This window comes from Sus scrofa, chromosome 6 (assembly GCF_054392235.1).
Source record: "Sus scrofa isolate SSC_HxYL_T2T_F1_AM1 chromosome 6, Sscrofa_HxYL_maternal_Yorkshire_Landrace_v2.0, whole genome shotgun sequence".
Classification (NCBI taxonomy): Eukaryota; Metazoa; Chordata; class Mammalia; order Artiodactyla; family Suidae; genus Sus; species Sus scrofa.
Genome location: NC_139388.1, coordinates 145364486 through 145382485, shown reverse-complemented (window position 1 = coordinate 145382485; position 18000 = coordinate 145364486). Strand labels below are relative to the sequence as shown.

Below are 18000 nucleotides of genomic sequence, written 5' to 3'. Positions count from 1 at the left end.
TAGATTTTCTTTTATGTATACCTCTAAGAAGTCAACAATACTGACTGAATATTTTAAGGCTTTTTATTTTAAATATTCAGGCAAAATAAAATTTATAAAGGCTTGCACAGATTGTTTGGTTTTAAATTTTTAAATTTTCTTTACAGTCCTACTGACTTTTGAGAGGCAGTTATTTTATATTATCTAACTTTATTAAGCTATAATTGACATACAAATTATAATAAATTTAAAGTACACAATGTGATGGTTTTATACATATACACATCATGACGAGATGCCCACAAGTAAGATAATTAATGCATGCATCTCTTACCTGAGAAGTGGTATTTTATAATGGTTAAAAGATGCGTAAAGTTGGTTTTAAAACTCACCACCACCACCACCACCACCACCCACCAGCTAAGACATTTAGAAGTTATTTAACCTGTCTCAGTAAGGTGGGGACTGTGACAGTACCTATCTCTTTGGGTTATTATGAAGATTAACTGAATAAGATTCATAATAAATAGCTGTTACGTCTAACACCCACACAAAGTATAAGTGTTAACTATCACTATCAGACTGTCCAGATTACTTGATATTGTAGACTGTCAAAAGAAAATCACAAGGCTTTTCTTTCCCTTTTATCTTCTTCTAAGGCACAGGCCTCAGGGGCTTCCATGGTCTAGTTTCACCCATAAATTTCCCCTTTTAGACCAAGAGATCTTAAATGGTTTAACAGAAAAAGGAAGTTAACGTGGCCTTGATTGGAATCCGAAGACATGCTTTACAAAGTGGGAAGAATCTTACAGACGTTTTTTTTTTTTTTGGTCTTTTTGTCTTTTTTAGGGCCGCATCCGTGGCATATGGAGGTTCCTAGGCTAGGAGTCTAATCCAAGCTGTAGCTGCTGGCCTACACCAGAGCCACAGCAACCCGGCATCCAATCCGCCTCTGCGACCCATACCCCAGGCCATGGCAACACAGGATCCTTAACCCACTGAGTGAGGCCAGGGATCAAACCAAGTCCTCATGGATGCTGGGTAAGTTCGTTACCTGCTGAGCCATGATGGAAACTTCCAGACAATTTCATAAAGACCTAAGAATGCCTTGCATAAGAGGTTTAGGAAATTGAACAAGCTACTTTGCATATAATATTTGGCTCTTGAGGATGGATATCATACTCACATACTTACAGAGAGATCTTTGAGATCATTAAGATGACCTTGGAACATGATTATTAAGAATGTAAGTAATTGCTTAATGCCCCCATATCTCTTTCTGTGTATTCTTTGTGTTAGAAGTGGACTCTGTTATCTTGGTTTCATTTGTAATAAATCAAATCCTGCATACCCACTGTCCTGTAAAGTGGAAGAATAACTTTTGTAGAACATCTACCCTCAGAATATCTATGACCATGACAAATCAAACAGCTGTGTAGATCTGGTGTGATCATGTTCCTGGACCATAATGATGTACTGTCCAATTTATGCTGAAGAATGCCCAAAAAGAGGGACAGAGAACTGAAACAACATAACTCCGTTTGCCTGTAGGAAACTCTACTAGGACCGAGGTTAAAAAAATTCTGGAGCTAGGCCTGCTTTGCTCTCCCTCTGCTAAATACTGTGACCAGTTTTTAAAATGCGTATGTGTTGGCTCTAGAAATACTTACTCCTTGGAGATGAAACAGATCATTCACCAAGAATTACTCGAGACCCTTACATTTTTGTGCCCACCAATCCAAAGCTACTAACATAGCAGCTCTACTCAATTCCAATCAATTATTCACTTTGCAAGCCTAGGCCTCTAAATACCTTTTCAGATTTTCCTATTTGGGGTATCTATGAAAGTGATGTTCTCCCTCAGCAAATTAAGCCTTATGACTTTAGCTTCTCTTGATAAGCAAATTTCTAATAGTTTTTGGGAAGACTACAATAAGTAGTGTCTAATAGTAACAGGTAAATTGCAAGTAAATAGACGTACATCATAAGTTCTATTCTGATTGTGGCTCATTATAACAAAAATGTTTCAAGTCACAGGATAATTTAGTTATTTTTTCTCTGCCAATCTAACATGCAAGCTTCTTTTTGGGCTATAATTTTTTTCCAAACTTTAAATCTGTGTTAAAATTTAGCTTTTGTGAATAAAGTGGTCTTTTCCACAACAAAACAAAATAAAAAATAAAAGTAAGTAAAATAAAAAAATTAAATTTGACTAAATATATTAATATTTCACTTTGAAATTAGCAGTGATGTAAGATTTGGAATTTTAAGTTTTACAATTATTTTCAATTCTTTCAAGTTCTTATAAGACATTTCATTAATATTATCTTTATGTATACATTATTTTTCTTAGAATTTATTCTAAAATAGGAAATTCACAATTATTAGAGAGTCTTTAGTTTTATTTTTAGTTTCATAGGGTAGTTTTCAGTAATTTAGTGCTATTTTGAATCATGAATTTAATAGTATTTTTCTGTTCCTTGTAATTTCTTAGCTTGGCATATTTTAAAATTCCTTGGTAAATAATGATGATTTTATATCAAACAGTAATTGTCTTTTTTTCTAACCTTGCACAAATTAATTATATATTTTTCTTTATTTTATTACTTAAATATGTGCGATGTTTAAAAAGAATATGTCCTATTCACAAATAAAAAGTCGTAAAAATTTTTGGAGACTAATTTTTTTTCTTTCTTAAATGGAAAATGAAAAGAGAGAAATTGTTTCCAGGAAGAAAATAAGCATATTTATAAACTGGTAGTAAACTTAGGCCTGCAGATTTTCTATCTGGATGATATAAAAACATTATAAAATAAATAAACCTCTTTTAACATGCATGAATTTTCTTCTTTAACTATACAGAGTAAATGACTTATTTACACTGGCCTGGTAAGTAAACTTACTAAAAACTCCTCCTCACAGGTCAAATGTTTTACTTATTTTGCACAGTGATTTGACTCTTCATACACATTATAACTTTGACTTTCTCACCAATTTAATTCTTGCCAATGTAGTTAACATCCAAACTTTTTGTAGGTGATAAAATAAAACAGATGCCACTTTTAAATAGGATGCATGCAAATTATTTTTATCTGTGCAAACAGGATAAAAGTATTTTTAGTCAACACAACTTTAAATATTCAAATATCTTTCTCTAGGTATAACATGCTACAGAATTAGATTTTAAATGACAAATATTCTTGTATTTAATACTTCTCAGACACTAAAATATAAGTAAGGTGTTTTTGGCATTGCCAACATAGAAGAAAATCAAATTACTTTCTTTTTGGCATTGCAGTATTTAAATTTCAGTCTTCTAAAGACAAAAAATCTCTTTAAAATACACTTACATATTCTCTCTGATTGATTCTCTATTTCTGAGGAATAAAGAGAAAAACTTGGAACTGTAGTTATCACCAAGGGCCCAAGAATGTAAATAAAAACCAAATCAATATTTAATTTTAAAAGATTCACAATGAAAGTTTTAGAGATACAATATAAATACTATATATTAGTCCCTGCAGAGAAAACCACATACATGGATATCCTTGATTTTACATAAAATTGATTTTATCTGATTTCGGTACTTACTTCCTTTTTATCATTACAATCACCCGAAACCATTTACTCATTATAAATATGATCGTGAAAAAGAACCAGCATAATATAGTTAACCATGTATTCATTTGGTATATTGCCAAGCTCAAAGTTTTGCTGCTTTTCCAAAACCTAGTCACTTTTGTATATTTTTAAACTTGACTTACTGTAACCACTTAAATTTTAAGTGTAATTTAGTGATAGGTCCCAGTTGTGGGAGTATGACCTATTTTCCATCAGGCCATGTAAGCTGTTTATACCCACATAAACAGTTATAATTTATCTACTATTTTGAAATTATTTGGTGGATTTCGTATGGTCTGAAACTTCATCTACTGAGGACAAAATGAGCTAAGACTCAGAGAAGAGGTTTTTGCAGTTATAGTTATAGTGTATGCTTTTATTAGTCAACTTGAGCTGCCATAACAGCATCCTACAGAGTGGTTAGCTTAAACAATAATTTTATTTTCTCACAGTTCTAGAGGCTAGAAGTCCATGGTCAAGGTGCCAACAAATAGTTTCTGGTAAGATCTCTCTTCCTGGCCACCTTACTTTTATATGCCTGCAGAGAGAGCTCTGCTGTCTCTCACTCTTTCATAAGCACAACAATGTCATCAGACGAAGGGCCTCACTCTTATAAGATCTCATGAGATCTCATAATCTCATCCAACCCAATTACCTCTAAAAGATCCCATCTCAATGTATGGATTTGGGTTGGACACAATTCATTCCATCACAATGCTCAAGCATAGGTTATGCAATTGACTCTGCCTTTCTCTCTCCTCTCTTAAAAAAAACCTTAAAGAATAATTATGGGTAGAAAAATAAAATAAACCAAATAAAAACCTAAGATTCATCAAAATGAAAATGTATTGCATAATAAAATATATACTGAAGAACTACTTAGCAGGAGAAGAGTTAACCAGTTGTAAAAGTTTTCTCAGCATTTACCACAAAAAGTTAAGAGAACAAAGAAATACTTTTTAACTAATTGATGTGATAAATTTTGAATGTAATAACTGTCTCAAACTATGTTCAGCACTTTCTGGGAGTTCGTAGCTCAGTGGTTAACGAATCCAACTAGGAACCATGAGGTTGGGGGTTCAATCTCTGGCCTTGCTCAGTGGGTTAAGGATCTGGTGTTGCCATGAGCTGTGGTGTAGGTCACAGATGCGGCTCAAATCTGGCATTGCTGTGACTCTGGTGTAGGCCTGTGGCTACAGCTCTGATTAGACCCCGAGCCTGGGAATCTCCATATGCTGCGGGATCGGCCCTAGAAAATGCAGAAAAAGACAAAAAAAAAAACAAAAACAAAAACAAACAAAAAAAAAACCAACCAAACAAACCCAAAAAACAAAAAACGAAACCTATGTTCAGCACTTTCAAAATCTAAATTAATAAATCCCTAATCCATTTTATTGTTATTTTATTTTTAATTTTTATTTTTATTAACATTTAGTTGATTGTGTTAATTTTTGCTGTAGAGCACAGTGACCCAGTCATACAAACACACACACACACACACACACACACACACACACATGCATTTTCTCATGTATCTTCCATCGTGTTCTATCCTAAGAGACTGGATATGGTCCCTGTGCTGTACAGTAGGACCTTATTGTTTATCCATTCTAAATGTAATAGTTTGCATCTACCAACCCAAAATTCCTCATCCATCACACTTCCTCCCTTGCTCTCCTTTGGCAACCACAAGTTTGTTCTCTATGTCTGTAAGTCTGTTTCTATTTTGTAGACAGGCTAATTTGTGCCATATTTTAGATTTTACATATAAGTGATATCAAATTGTATTTGTTTTTCTCTTTCTGACTTAATTCACTCAGTATGAGAATCTCTAGTTGCATCCATGTTGCTGCAAATGGCATAAAAATTCCTCTTTATGGCTGAGTAGAATTCTATCATATATATATATGTGGGCGTGTGTATATATATATATATATACACATAACTTTAGGGTGAAGATTTGAACTATATAAAATAAACTTAAGCAGACTGGGTTTGTCCATTTTCAGTTGGAGAATTTTTCATTTGCAGGAACTGATGAGAAAAGGAAAGTACAGGTTTTTTAAAAGGCTTCAAGAGAAAGAGATATGCTTAATCTAGAATGATGAACCACATTATGGAGAGTTTTATTTCAGATTCTTCCAGAAACAGAAAAAATGTTCCCTTAGTCACAGCAAAGAACTGGCACTGCTGGTTATGGAAATGTTAAGTAAGGAGGCTGAAAGCACTCTTAATACAGACACATGAAAGGAAATGTCTAAGTCAAATTAGAAATGGCTACAATTTTATAGGTGGTTTTCATTCTATTTTTGCATTGATTTATTGAGGTTTAACAACATTACATTGACATTTTAAATATGTTAGATCTTTACATATGTTTCAGTATCCATCTATCCATCTGTCTACACATTGCTTCATCTCTTATCTAATCCTAAATTGCTGTGCTGACTTTGCATTGCTAATAAGTAATATGTGAGCACTAAAGGACAGCAGTTAGGAGAAATTTGTTATTCTACAAAAACTGAAGACACACTTAGTTTCTCAACATCTCTCAATGAAGTGCTCCTTACAAAGAACCCAACATCCAATTCAGGAAAGAAGCATACTCACACAAAGTTTTATTATGATGAAGAAAAAAAAATTGTGTAAGTAACATGATGAGTTAGATGACATAGCTGGTATTTCAATCTCCCTCCCTCCAGACAATGCAATTATGCTCTAAAAAATTCAGAAGCCTTATGCTAAGAAGTCTCTGTGGTCTTTATGAGTGTGACCTTCAAAATTAAAATGCTAAAGTGAAAAAAGTGCCTATTTGCATAAATATTGCAGCCTTGCTATTTCACAAGAAACTCAGCTATAGGCAATATCTTATGCCATAACTGTGACCTTGCACCCATAAAATTGAAAAAAAGAGCATTTAAGTTCAATGAACTACTCCATATTTGGAAGATACTAAAAAGAGCCTAGGTCTGTAAACATGGTAGCTATATAACTCTCTGCTAATGAGGCTGTAACTGAAAAGCTTTTAAAGTGAGGCTTTTGCTAGTTTAATTCTTACCAAAGCAAACTGAAGTGTCACATTTCATTATGTAACAAACAAATAAAATATTATGTACTAATACATGTACATAGATATGCACATATATATTTTACATCTATATTTTAAAAATACAAATGTATTTGCTCCCTTATATAGTAATTTTACCTAATTATTGCTCATTTTATTGCTGAAATAGTAATAACAAGAAAGTTAAATGAACTCACATCTCAATAAATATCAGAAACCTTTTAACTCATTCTTATTGTGCAATGCTTACCACTGCTTGAAACTCTGTTTTTATTTTATTTTTTCTCTCTTCTCATTTTTATCTTATTTTTTTGTCTTCTCTTTAAATGTAAAACATTGTACCATGTCTTTTTTATCTGCTACAAAGTGATGTTGTCTAAATAGCTCTACTGATCACAGACACTTGGCCATGAAGGTGTTAAAACTCCATGGGCATGTTTCTCATTATGCACTGTGCCCCACTGAGAATATCAGAGTACAGATAAAGAATTTTGTTTTTAATATACAGCTTTTATTTCTCCTTGGGCTGAACCCTCCTTTCCTATTATGGTAAGCTGACAGAGCATATTTAATAACGTAATTTTAAAAATCACTATGGAATCAACACACATCTTTTATATTGTTTTCCTTTATGCTTTATTGATGGTGAAAATCCTCCCCTGCTCATAGATGATGCACCCAGCAATGCTTCATGATGTTCCTGCTCATTCATAGATAAGAGGCAGTCACTGGGTCAGCATCTCAATTTGCTAAGAATGTCAAGTCCAAAATTTTAATCAAGCCTCTTAACTTGATTAGTGTTAGGTTGCCTCTTCCCTTGACTCAGACCTGCTTCAAGCTGGAATTTCTGCAGTGGGACATGAGAGAGTGGTTAGTTTCTCCCTATTTTTCAGGTTTATAGCCTTCCTCTTTCCTCCCCTCACCCTGTCACTCCTTGAGAACCTTTGGCTCAGCCCTGGCAGTGAGGCAGGGTGTGGAGAGGAGTGCTAAGGAAACAGGAAAACTTTAAGGAGAATACTTTTTTAAGTTAGTATACCTTCTCTAGACCTACCAGATGATTATAGGTCTACAGGGGATGGTGCTATAAAGATAAAATGAGTTAATTTTTTTAAAGTTATATCAGGAACTCTTTAAATAAAAAGGGGGATACATTTGATTTTAAGTAACAAACATATGTGTTTTTCCTAGAAGATTAGGGGACTTTGAGACTGGTGACTATGTTCCAAGAATTGGCATTTGGGTCCCTCCCATCCTCTCCTCCTTTCTTCTTTCCTTCCTTTCTATAAACCACATCCATATGCCTCTTTCAAGTGTTCTGGATTTGGTTTCTTCCAGGGAGAACACACAGTTTTGAGTACAGAATCATTATAAATTTCATTTTATTCTCATGGTAGGCTGAATAATGGCTCCCTCAAAGACGTACATGTCCTAAACCCCAAAACCCGAGAATATGTTACCTCACATGGCAAAGGTAACTTGGCTGGTTTGATTAAGTAAAGAATTCTGAGATTGGGATATTATCTTGGATTATCTGATTGGGCCCAGCGTAATTCCTATAATTACCCTTGCGGTCCTTCAAAGAAGGAGGTGGGAAGGCCAGTGTCAGAGAAGATGTAACCATGGAAGCAGAGGACAGTGTGATGCCATTACTCTGGCTGTGAAGACAGAAGAGGACCATAAACCAAGGTATAACAGTAACCCTTTAGAAGGTGGAAAAGGCAAAAACTATGAGATTCTACCCTTGAGCCTCCTGAAGGAACGTGGCCCTGCTGACACCTTCAATTTGGTTTACTGAGACCGATTATGAACATTTGACTTCTAGAACCAAAAAATAACAAATTTGTGTTGTTTTGAGCTACACTTATATGGTAATACGGTATAGAAATAGTAGGATATTAATACATTGCTCCCTTTCAACCCCCTGGATAATTACCACATCCACAACTCATTTGATATAATCTTTTAGGAGATTTGAATATCCATTAAATTGTTCCATTTGGTTTTATAAAAATAACACTACTTTTTACTTTTTATTGTCCTTGTAATCTAAATTGCTTAACTTGGTACTAAATTTCCTAATTATGAAATGTTGTCATTTCTAAACAAATGCAACAATTCTTTGTAAGCAGACTATTCAACAAGTAGAAAGAAAAAATTCTGTACTTACCAGATAAAGTAGCTTATTAGACCTCAGTCAGTATGATTTTAAAAAGGAATGAAGACAGTCTCCCATTCAAACAAAGAATAACTTAAATGGAGCTGTGTTTTAAGACTTTCTTATTATAAATGTATAATAATGGACAAAATATTTAGTATTACTATATGTATGTATATAATATATACATCATCATAATGCCCCAAATGATACATAGAGTACTTCCCATCTCCAATCTATTCCCCACACTATGGTCAAAACCATGTGTCACCCCATCTTTAAATTCTAAATGAACACATTACATAGGTTTATTAATGACAATCAACATTGTAGGTGCTTATATTTTAAAATTACATAGCTTCTCTGTAGAAGAGTATTTGATTTTAATCATCTTACTTTTTATTTCCAGATAAGAAAAATGTATATTTTAAACACCCAAAATTAATTTCTCCCTGAATTAGTATTTTATTATTTTTAGCAGCCATAAAAATTGATGCTCATTATATATCTCTGGTTACATAAAACTTAATACTGAGTATTGAACACGTTTTAAAAAGCAGGTGTAGTAGTTTATTTGCCTAAATGATACTTAGTTTTCAAAATATGTTATGCACTCAAGGAAGATAAATACCATAGCCCAGGCATTTCTAGTCTCAAAAGAAGGGCTGATAGGGAGCTCTTTCTGTCCATATCTGATTTACCTCATCTTATGGCACAATTAGCCAAACTTAAAGCACTCCAGACATAATGCACTAAATTGTTAAAAAGTAAAAATTAAAACAAAAACACCTATCCTGAGAGCTCTTATGTGCACATCCCCTGCTCCTGAGATAAATGTATTGACTCTGTGAACTAGTAAATAGTTCTTCCACAATGCGAATTTAACTTCGGAACTCAAAAATATTTTTTATCAATTTGTATTGTCAACTATGCCTTTCTTAGTTTTTAGTTTTGTTTTACCTCTTTGTTCATATCTTTACTTGATTGAATAACAACTGGAACTTGGAACTTTACCAAGAATTGACTGAATTGAAAATGCAAAAAGTTTTATGCTCCCTCATAGTCAACCAAGCAACTGACTTAGAAGTACATATCCTAGATGTAAAGGATGAACAGTGTATTAACTCATGTACTTTATAAAAACACTAAAACTTAACATTTTACAGATAGCCTGAAATTGAGCTTTGCCATTCAAAACCAGGCAACCTAGAACTCCATGTGTAATTTAAAACAATTGCATTGACATTATTTTGTAGGACAAAAAGGTGTTGGAAGAAATTTTAAGTAATGAGTGCAGATTGGGGGTTATTTCAATAGTTCAACAGAGTAGGAATAAGGCCCTGAATTATGTTGGGGGCAGGAGAAATTAAAAAAAAAAGAGTAAATTGTACATTTATTGCGGAATATATTTAAAAAAAGAGAAAAGTAAAATTCACGTAATTACTTTGTATTTATACAGTAGTGTCTAGGATAATAGTTGTTCCATTAATCACAATTGACTGATGAGGATAGTTATATACATCCAGTAGGTAAATGATAAAGTTGAAAACAATATTGGAGAGAGAAGTAAACTTAGATTTAAAGATATGAATAAGAGTCAAGAGGATAACCTTGGAGAAGGCCTCTAAAGGAAGAGTAATCCCAGTGCAAGATATTGAACAGGCTGGTGTGGCAGAGACAGGGGAACTCTCCTAACATTCCATCTGGCTCCCCATACTTCTCAGTCTCCTTTCTGAAGTTACTGCAGTCCATTGAAGCCAATGCAAAGAACTATAAGGATAAGTAACAGCTAGTACATTGACTTGAAGCTCCAAGAAGCAATAATGGCAAAGTTAAAGAACATTTAAGAAAGGTAACAATAGCAAAGAGTCAAAAGGCTCATTATTTGTAAACAATATCAAAAAGTTCCTAGACAAAAAGAATGAGACTTTGACCCCAATGGTAGATTTGAAAATTAACAGTTAACTTTTCTTGCTATTCTATTCTGTAATACAGAGAACTGAGATGCCTTGGAAGAACTCAAATTCAATTTGAGGAAGCACTGACCCAGGAACACTCAATGTGAAAATTTCACTGTCCACTTCCCCATAGTTCTTCGTTCCCAGGCATGCCTCATTACATTGGAAAAGTTCAGTAGATATTGCTAACTATGTTAGTTTAAGTTACTTAGATTAAATTTCAGATAGCTGTTCTCAATCTCGACTATGAAATGGGGAGGTTAGGAGTGAAAAAAATGGACTTGAATAATAACATTTTGACTTCTAGAATGATTGGATTTAGCCTCTAAGATGACAAGTTATAAATTTATTCCCATTGCTTTGAATGGAAAACTAAAATAAAAATATGACCAAGGAAGACAGCAATGCATTTAGAAATAAGAAACTCATCAAACTTTTCGACAAAGAAGAATTGAATGACCCAGAGAAATGGTAGTTTAGAGATTAATTTACTACTTTGAGTTCTAAATTCTGGATAAATCTTTAGACACAACACAATTGTGGATGAAATATTATTAGGATTCAATATTTTCAGTGTTCCCTCTCTATCAAAATCAAAAATGTCATTAAAATATAGATATAAATACAGATTTAGATAAGTGAAATATTCCGGTTTCCTGTCATGGCATCAGTAAAAGATACTCAGCTTCTTTGTAACAACCCTTGGAAATTCAAATTATAAAAGGTTCAAGGTTGATTTATATAGCTTCTTCAATAAGTCATTTACTCAGATAAGAACATTTCTTATTAAGTCTATATACAATTATTTGAATGAAATATTATTAAGGTGGGAATAATCACATATCTTCTTAAAAGTCAGTTACAATGAATCAACTGATTACAGAACTGCTTTGCAATGATAACACAGGAAGGAAATTAACTTATATTAAGAATACTATAAATTTTATTATGTGAAATTACCACACTAAAGATTTGTGAAACCATACTTATGAATACAAAAATCTATTCCAGAAATTTCATAAGTCCTACATACATTTCAGCATATCTAACTGCTAAAGAATGAGGCAGTATTTGGGGGAAAAATGGCATTGAACAATATAAAAAATATATATGGGAAAAGTATGATAGATGCAAAAATGTAATTTTTCAGAAACTTTCTACATTAAATTTTAAAATGTGCTAAACACTTTTACCTACTTAAATCCAAGTTTCATGTTTCCTTTGGCTGGATTTCTAGTCTCATTTCAAAGAAAAGCTTAATTTAGCATTTTTTAGGCAAAAACATGTCACATCCATTGTGCTTTGGACTTTAAAATGTTTTCTTATTTTTAACATCTCTGAAGCTAGTCTTTATTCTCTATAGCCGTTTTGCTTTATTTATTCAAGCACATATATACATCAACAGAATTTTCAGTCACACACACACATTTTTGGTACAACTAATAAGTCTATTTCATTCTACTTATGCCATTTTCCTTCAAAGCTAGACTACATTGGGTTGAACTCTTTCTCTATTTCATCTCTTTTCTGACATCTATGGTTCAGTCTCCTAAATATGTCATAATAATATTATAAGTCTACTAATTTTTTAATGTGTAGTAGAGATTTCTAGAGAAAAGAACAATTTTCAGTAAAGACCAAGATTTGGGGGAACAATATGAAGTTTATAGCCAAACAATTTTTAGGACATCTTAATGAGTAAGTAAAATAATTAAATATTCCTTAACATGATCTTGCATTTCCCTCTCATGCACTCATTCAACCATAGACATTCAGAGATTTTCTCACTTTTACAACTAATCATTTGTGCATTCTTTAAGTGAAGATTTCAATGCCATGAACTATTGGCATTCTCTCTTAGCTTCATTAGATGCATCCTCAGTGACACCTTCCTTCTAGCTGTTATTTTTCACATTTTTTCTCATAGCTGATGGGGCACTTTCAGAAGTACCATTGCACTGACAAATACAACACATATGTAATATGATTAACCATTCTGGGACTAGATAAATAATATACCATTTATGATTCGGAACATAAGGCTACAGTCTGAGGATATATCAAAACAACTCAACATAATTCATTTCTATGTATACAATTTTAGCAAAAGGAATATTCATACTATTTCAGTGATATGAGGCTTGTTTACAAGAAGAAATAGATGATAATTTAGAGAAAATGTTTTATGCGATTCAAGAATATATGAAGAGTTATTGCCAAGGAAAGCATAATTATGACATAACATAATTATGTTAATACGGCAACCATCTCAGGAATTCAGAGAGCATTCCAAAGCCCCAGAGGTAACAGTAAAACAGACTGTGAACTCAACCTCTTGTTTTGTTTGTTTGTTTGTTTGTTTTTAAGGGCCACACCCATGGCAAATGGAAGTTCCCAGGCTAGGGGTCAAATTGGAACTACAGCACGCTGCTCACACCACAGCCATAGCAATGTGGGATCTGAGCCACATCTGTGACCGGCACCAGAGCCATTCTTTAATCCTCCTCATGAGGCCAGGGGTTGAACCCGCATCTTCATTGATACTAGTCAGATTCATTTCCGCTGATCCACAATGGGAACTTTTCAACAACCTAATTCTTAGTGAGTTACTCTTTTCTATACCACCTTTGGGCATGCCATGGTAAACACCTATTTTAATCTAATGCATAGTCGAGCAGCCATTTCTAGCTTTTTAAAGCCTTCCCCTTCCCCAATTACCACAACTTAAAACACAACCATACTTAACAGATTTTAAAATCAAAGGCTTCTTCTGGTTGCAGTGAACCAATAACTTCCTAGAAAGGCAAGTTACATTATCAGACAAGGTTATCAGACCTAGAAAACAGGTGGCATTCTATTACTTTAATCTCTTTTTCACATGAGCACATATTCTACAAAGTACAAAATAATTTAAAAAACTGAGTGGAAAAAATTCCTAATATCACAATAGCAAGCTTAGAATAATAAGCATATAGAAAAGTAGCAATGTTATTAAATAATCGAAATTGTGTTAAATATTAAAACACAATTTCAAGAAAATAATTCACAATCTATGGTATTATGTCAGTATTTTATCTGAATCTTTCCTTTTATTCCAAGGAAGCTTGAGATTAATGGTTCACAAGGAAAAAAAGAATCATAAATACAAATATTTCATCCAATTTTCAACGTGTGATAAGTACAATGGACTAATACTCCATTCTTTCTTTTTTAATACTTTCAGAGATAAATGTTAATAATTTTTATTTTGAAAGGGGCTACAGAAACATATTAACTTTCAAATTGATTCCACAGAGTCTTTTTGAGAAAAAAGCATCACTGTTTCTCTTGAAGATTCCTTTTAGCTCCCAAAATTATAAATGTGTATTATTATTTCTTCATCTCTCTCTTTGCTTCAGGAATGTTGTTGTTCTAAGTATGAAGGCTGCAATTTGAGTATCATCTTTAATAACTCCCTAGGATCAGTAACCACTATAAGAAAATTAAAACTCATTGACTTCAGTGGTCAGTTCCTAACTTAACCAACTCAAAGTTAGTATTGAGAAAGGACATATTTATTCCACGTTTTTTAATCAAGAAAATGCAACAATTAGGACAATGGGAAGCATCTGGTCTGGTTTATGCCTGTATGTAAAAGCCTGTTTATGTTATTTCTTAAATATAATTAGAAAACCTTTTTCTTGTCCATTTTTCTCCTATCAAGTTTATAGATAGCAGAATGAAAATACTGATGATGTTGTTTAGAAATTTCTTCTGTTTATACTGATAAGAATGCAAAGATTTAAAAATAAATACTTCTAGAACTTGTCCATTCCCCGGTGGGGAAATATGTAAGATATTACAACTCTAAAACATGGAAAAATTAATTTTCAGTTGGGTCTGAGGATAAAAAGAGGTATTTTATACACATAATTTCCACAAGCACTCTTCTTTTTCATGTGTATAAATACTATATACACTGCAAAAGAATCTTGTTTCCTGTGGTGAAAAAGATTCTACATGTCTGCCTTGTGACACTTGGGAATAATTCTTTTAATTACAGATATTTAGTCGCTAAAATGAATGGACTTGAAAAATTGATAGGTCTGAAGTACAGACAAAATAATAAAAGGATGAAAAAGTAAGGAAAAAATCTTCCTCTGATTTATTTACTTTTTAATTATTATGGTAACTATGGTAATTAACTGCTCTTTAGGGGAGAAAGTTATTTTCTCGCATTAAGCACTTTTTGATGCTGAACCATTTTTTAAAATTTAGTGTATGCATGATTTAAAATTTTTGTAAACCGGAAGCAACTTTTTTCCTCTAATCAAATGTCATATAATCAATATTTAATTACTTTGATGAAAATTTCTCTTAATTTAAAAATACAAAGGTACTGTTTAAACTATGAATAAACATACTTAGAAATAAGATGCACTTGCAAAACGTGAAGATCCCTGCATACCAGGTTTTCAAGACTTTCCACCCTACATTGCAAATATTAGGTCCATTATTTTTCGACACATATGTTACTTACAATAATTTATTATTTATTATGGACAAAGAGCTACTTCCATTATTATGACTACATTAACTAAGTATTATCTTTGGAAACCAAGTAGAAATACATGAATTATTCTATCTTGTTTCTTACATAATTTGCTTTTCTGGATTTAGTTCTGACTTGAGTAGAAGCCAACGGTAGTGATAAAAATCTAATAATCTTATAGAGCAACATGCAGATTTCTCAGGCTCCAATGTATATTAAACCTGAGTTGGGTTATTATTCCACTTTCTAAGCTTTAGTTCTCTCATCTGTACAGTGTGGGTAATAATAGTGCTTACCTTGCTGAGTTGTTATGAGGATTAATTCAGGTAACCCTTGAAAAACAGCCAGCACAGTGTCTGGCGTGTAGCTGCTTCTAAAGAATATTAGCTATAATTATAATCATTAGATTCATTTTTGGTTTCTCATACAAGGTTTTATAAAAATTAACCATTTGGCTTAATTTCTTTTCTCCCTTCTTAAAACATAGCAGAATATGAATGCAATATCATGAGAAAAAAAAATGACTCACTTATATAATTATACCAACATGCACAAAGTATTGTTACTAAGACAATTTTATTTCAAATTTTAATAAGAATTAGGCACAGTAGCAGATATGGTATGGTATGAAAAGATGAATACGATCTAACATGGGTATACAGACATTAGAGTTTAACTGACAAAGAACATAACAAATGAGTAATAACAAATATAAAAAAACTTTGCTTTGTAATCCAAATTGTGAAGTCCTCATAATTTTGTTATTAAACCTTTTTGTTTCTTAAAACCCCTTAATTATATGAGTAAAAGAATGAATGATTTTGCAAGGAAATTTCTCAGGGTCACGCAAAGAACTGTAGAGGATGATAGGATTATTGTCCAATTTTCTGAAATGTTTGTGCAGGTATTTGCACATACTTATATCTCTGTGCTTCCTACAAGAGATAAGTAACAAGAAGGAAATGTGTTTTTCCTAAACACCTGACATATGCTGGGTTGTTTCCACTTTGGTGAGGATCAAGTCATAGTAATTCCGCAATTACTACGGAATTATTTTACTGACAAGGAATGGGATTCAGAGTTGTTAATATGTAGAAATCCACCAAGTAGCTAAGTAGCTGAGTGAGATTTTCTTTTCCTTTTTGTTTTTTTTTTTTGGCTGCGCCTGTGGCATGTAGAAGCTCCCAGGCCAGGGGTCAAACCCGTGACACAGCAGTGACCTGAGACACTGAAGTGACAATGTGAGATCCTTAACCCACTGTTTCATAAGGGAACACCTAATGTTTTATTTTCTAATATCCTTTTTTTTTTCCCCAATGTTCTAGGGTTATCCAGGGAAACTAATAAGAGATGTAGATAAAGACATAGATATAGATATAGACATATCTCTGGCCTAACTGGGGATATAGTGAGTAGAAGTTTGCAGTTAGGACTCTGAAGGACTCAGGGAAAGGATGAAGCAGGTTGAGTCCTGGGGTTGACTTCATTCTGGATTTGCTCACTTTGGTGTTCAGTTTGGCTCTGGGCATGGGTCTCTGAGGGAGAATGGCTTGATGTATTGGAAGGCAGGGGAGTCCTAGTATGGCCTAAATGACTCTTTTCTACTCCTGAGCTGTTTAAAGTAATGGGGACTGCTCCATGTTGCAAATAAGAAGGCTTGGCAAGTCCCAAATCCACATGACAGCTCCAGCAGAGAATTGCAGTTTAAGTTCAAAAGCAGTTTGCTGGCAGTACCCTTCTTGTTCTTTGTTCTACTAAAACCTTCAGGTAATTGGATGAAGGCCACTCACTTTGTGGAGGGTAATCTGTTTTATTTAATGTCTACTGATTTAAATGTTAATCTTATCTAAAATTAAAAAAAAAAAAAACCTTCACAGAAAATTCCAGAATATTCTTTTACCAAATACATGGGTGATATGGCCTAGCCAAATTCATACATAAAATTTAACCATCACATTCAATAAGTTAAATCTGAATTTTTTCAGGCATAAAAGTACAACTTACATTGTTTTATGATTAATAGATTAGAACATGGCATTACACACGTTTGAACATAAGAAATGGAGGATATGGCTCACAGGGCTGTATGGTAAGTGTGCAAGCATGATACAACAGAAATAGTGCCCTGATGGATAAGTCTGTCTATGTGATGCTGTCATATCCAAGTGTTAAATTCCATTTGAAGTATTTTGTGTGGCTGTCCTGGTTGAGGAACTGACAGCCTGACAATATTTGAAGAACATGAAAGCCGCCTAACTTTGAGAGGACAAATTCTACAGAAAATCTGGTATTAAGGAGAGAAAGATTGAAGTTAGAATCTGTTTAGAAAAAGTAATTTGAAGGTAGTATAATTTCTTAGCTTTACCCCATGTTCTTATCTACTTTTCCACTTACTCTCTATTCCTTTTCTCTGATATGGCTTTTCACATTCTTTCTTTTCTAAATACACACATTCAACATATTTTCCTAAAAAAGTCTATTGCCGTTCTTAACTCCACTCACCAAGGATAGCAACTATAAATTTTATTCCACCAAATGAGATGTGCAACAAATAAGCTTTGTTTACTTTCTCCACTTTTTCTGAATTTTTGATTTTAAGATGACACTAAATTGGATTGGCTGTGAACCCAGTTTCTTATCTGACTTTCCAAGTCCAAACCGAGTCACACTATCAGAATCTCATGTAGCA

The 18000-nt window shown here is 33.2% G+C and overlaps 1 protein-coding gene across 5 annotated transcripts in view; it reads right to left on the bottom strand.

Annotated features, from left to right (window-relative positions):
* Positions 1–18000, bottom strand: part of NEGR1 (neuronal growth regulator 1) — an 865843-nt gene that overhangs the window by 699621 nt on the left and 148222 nt on the right. The window lies entirely within an intron of this gene.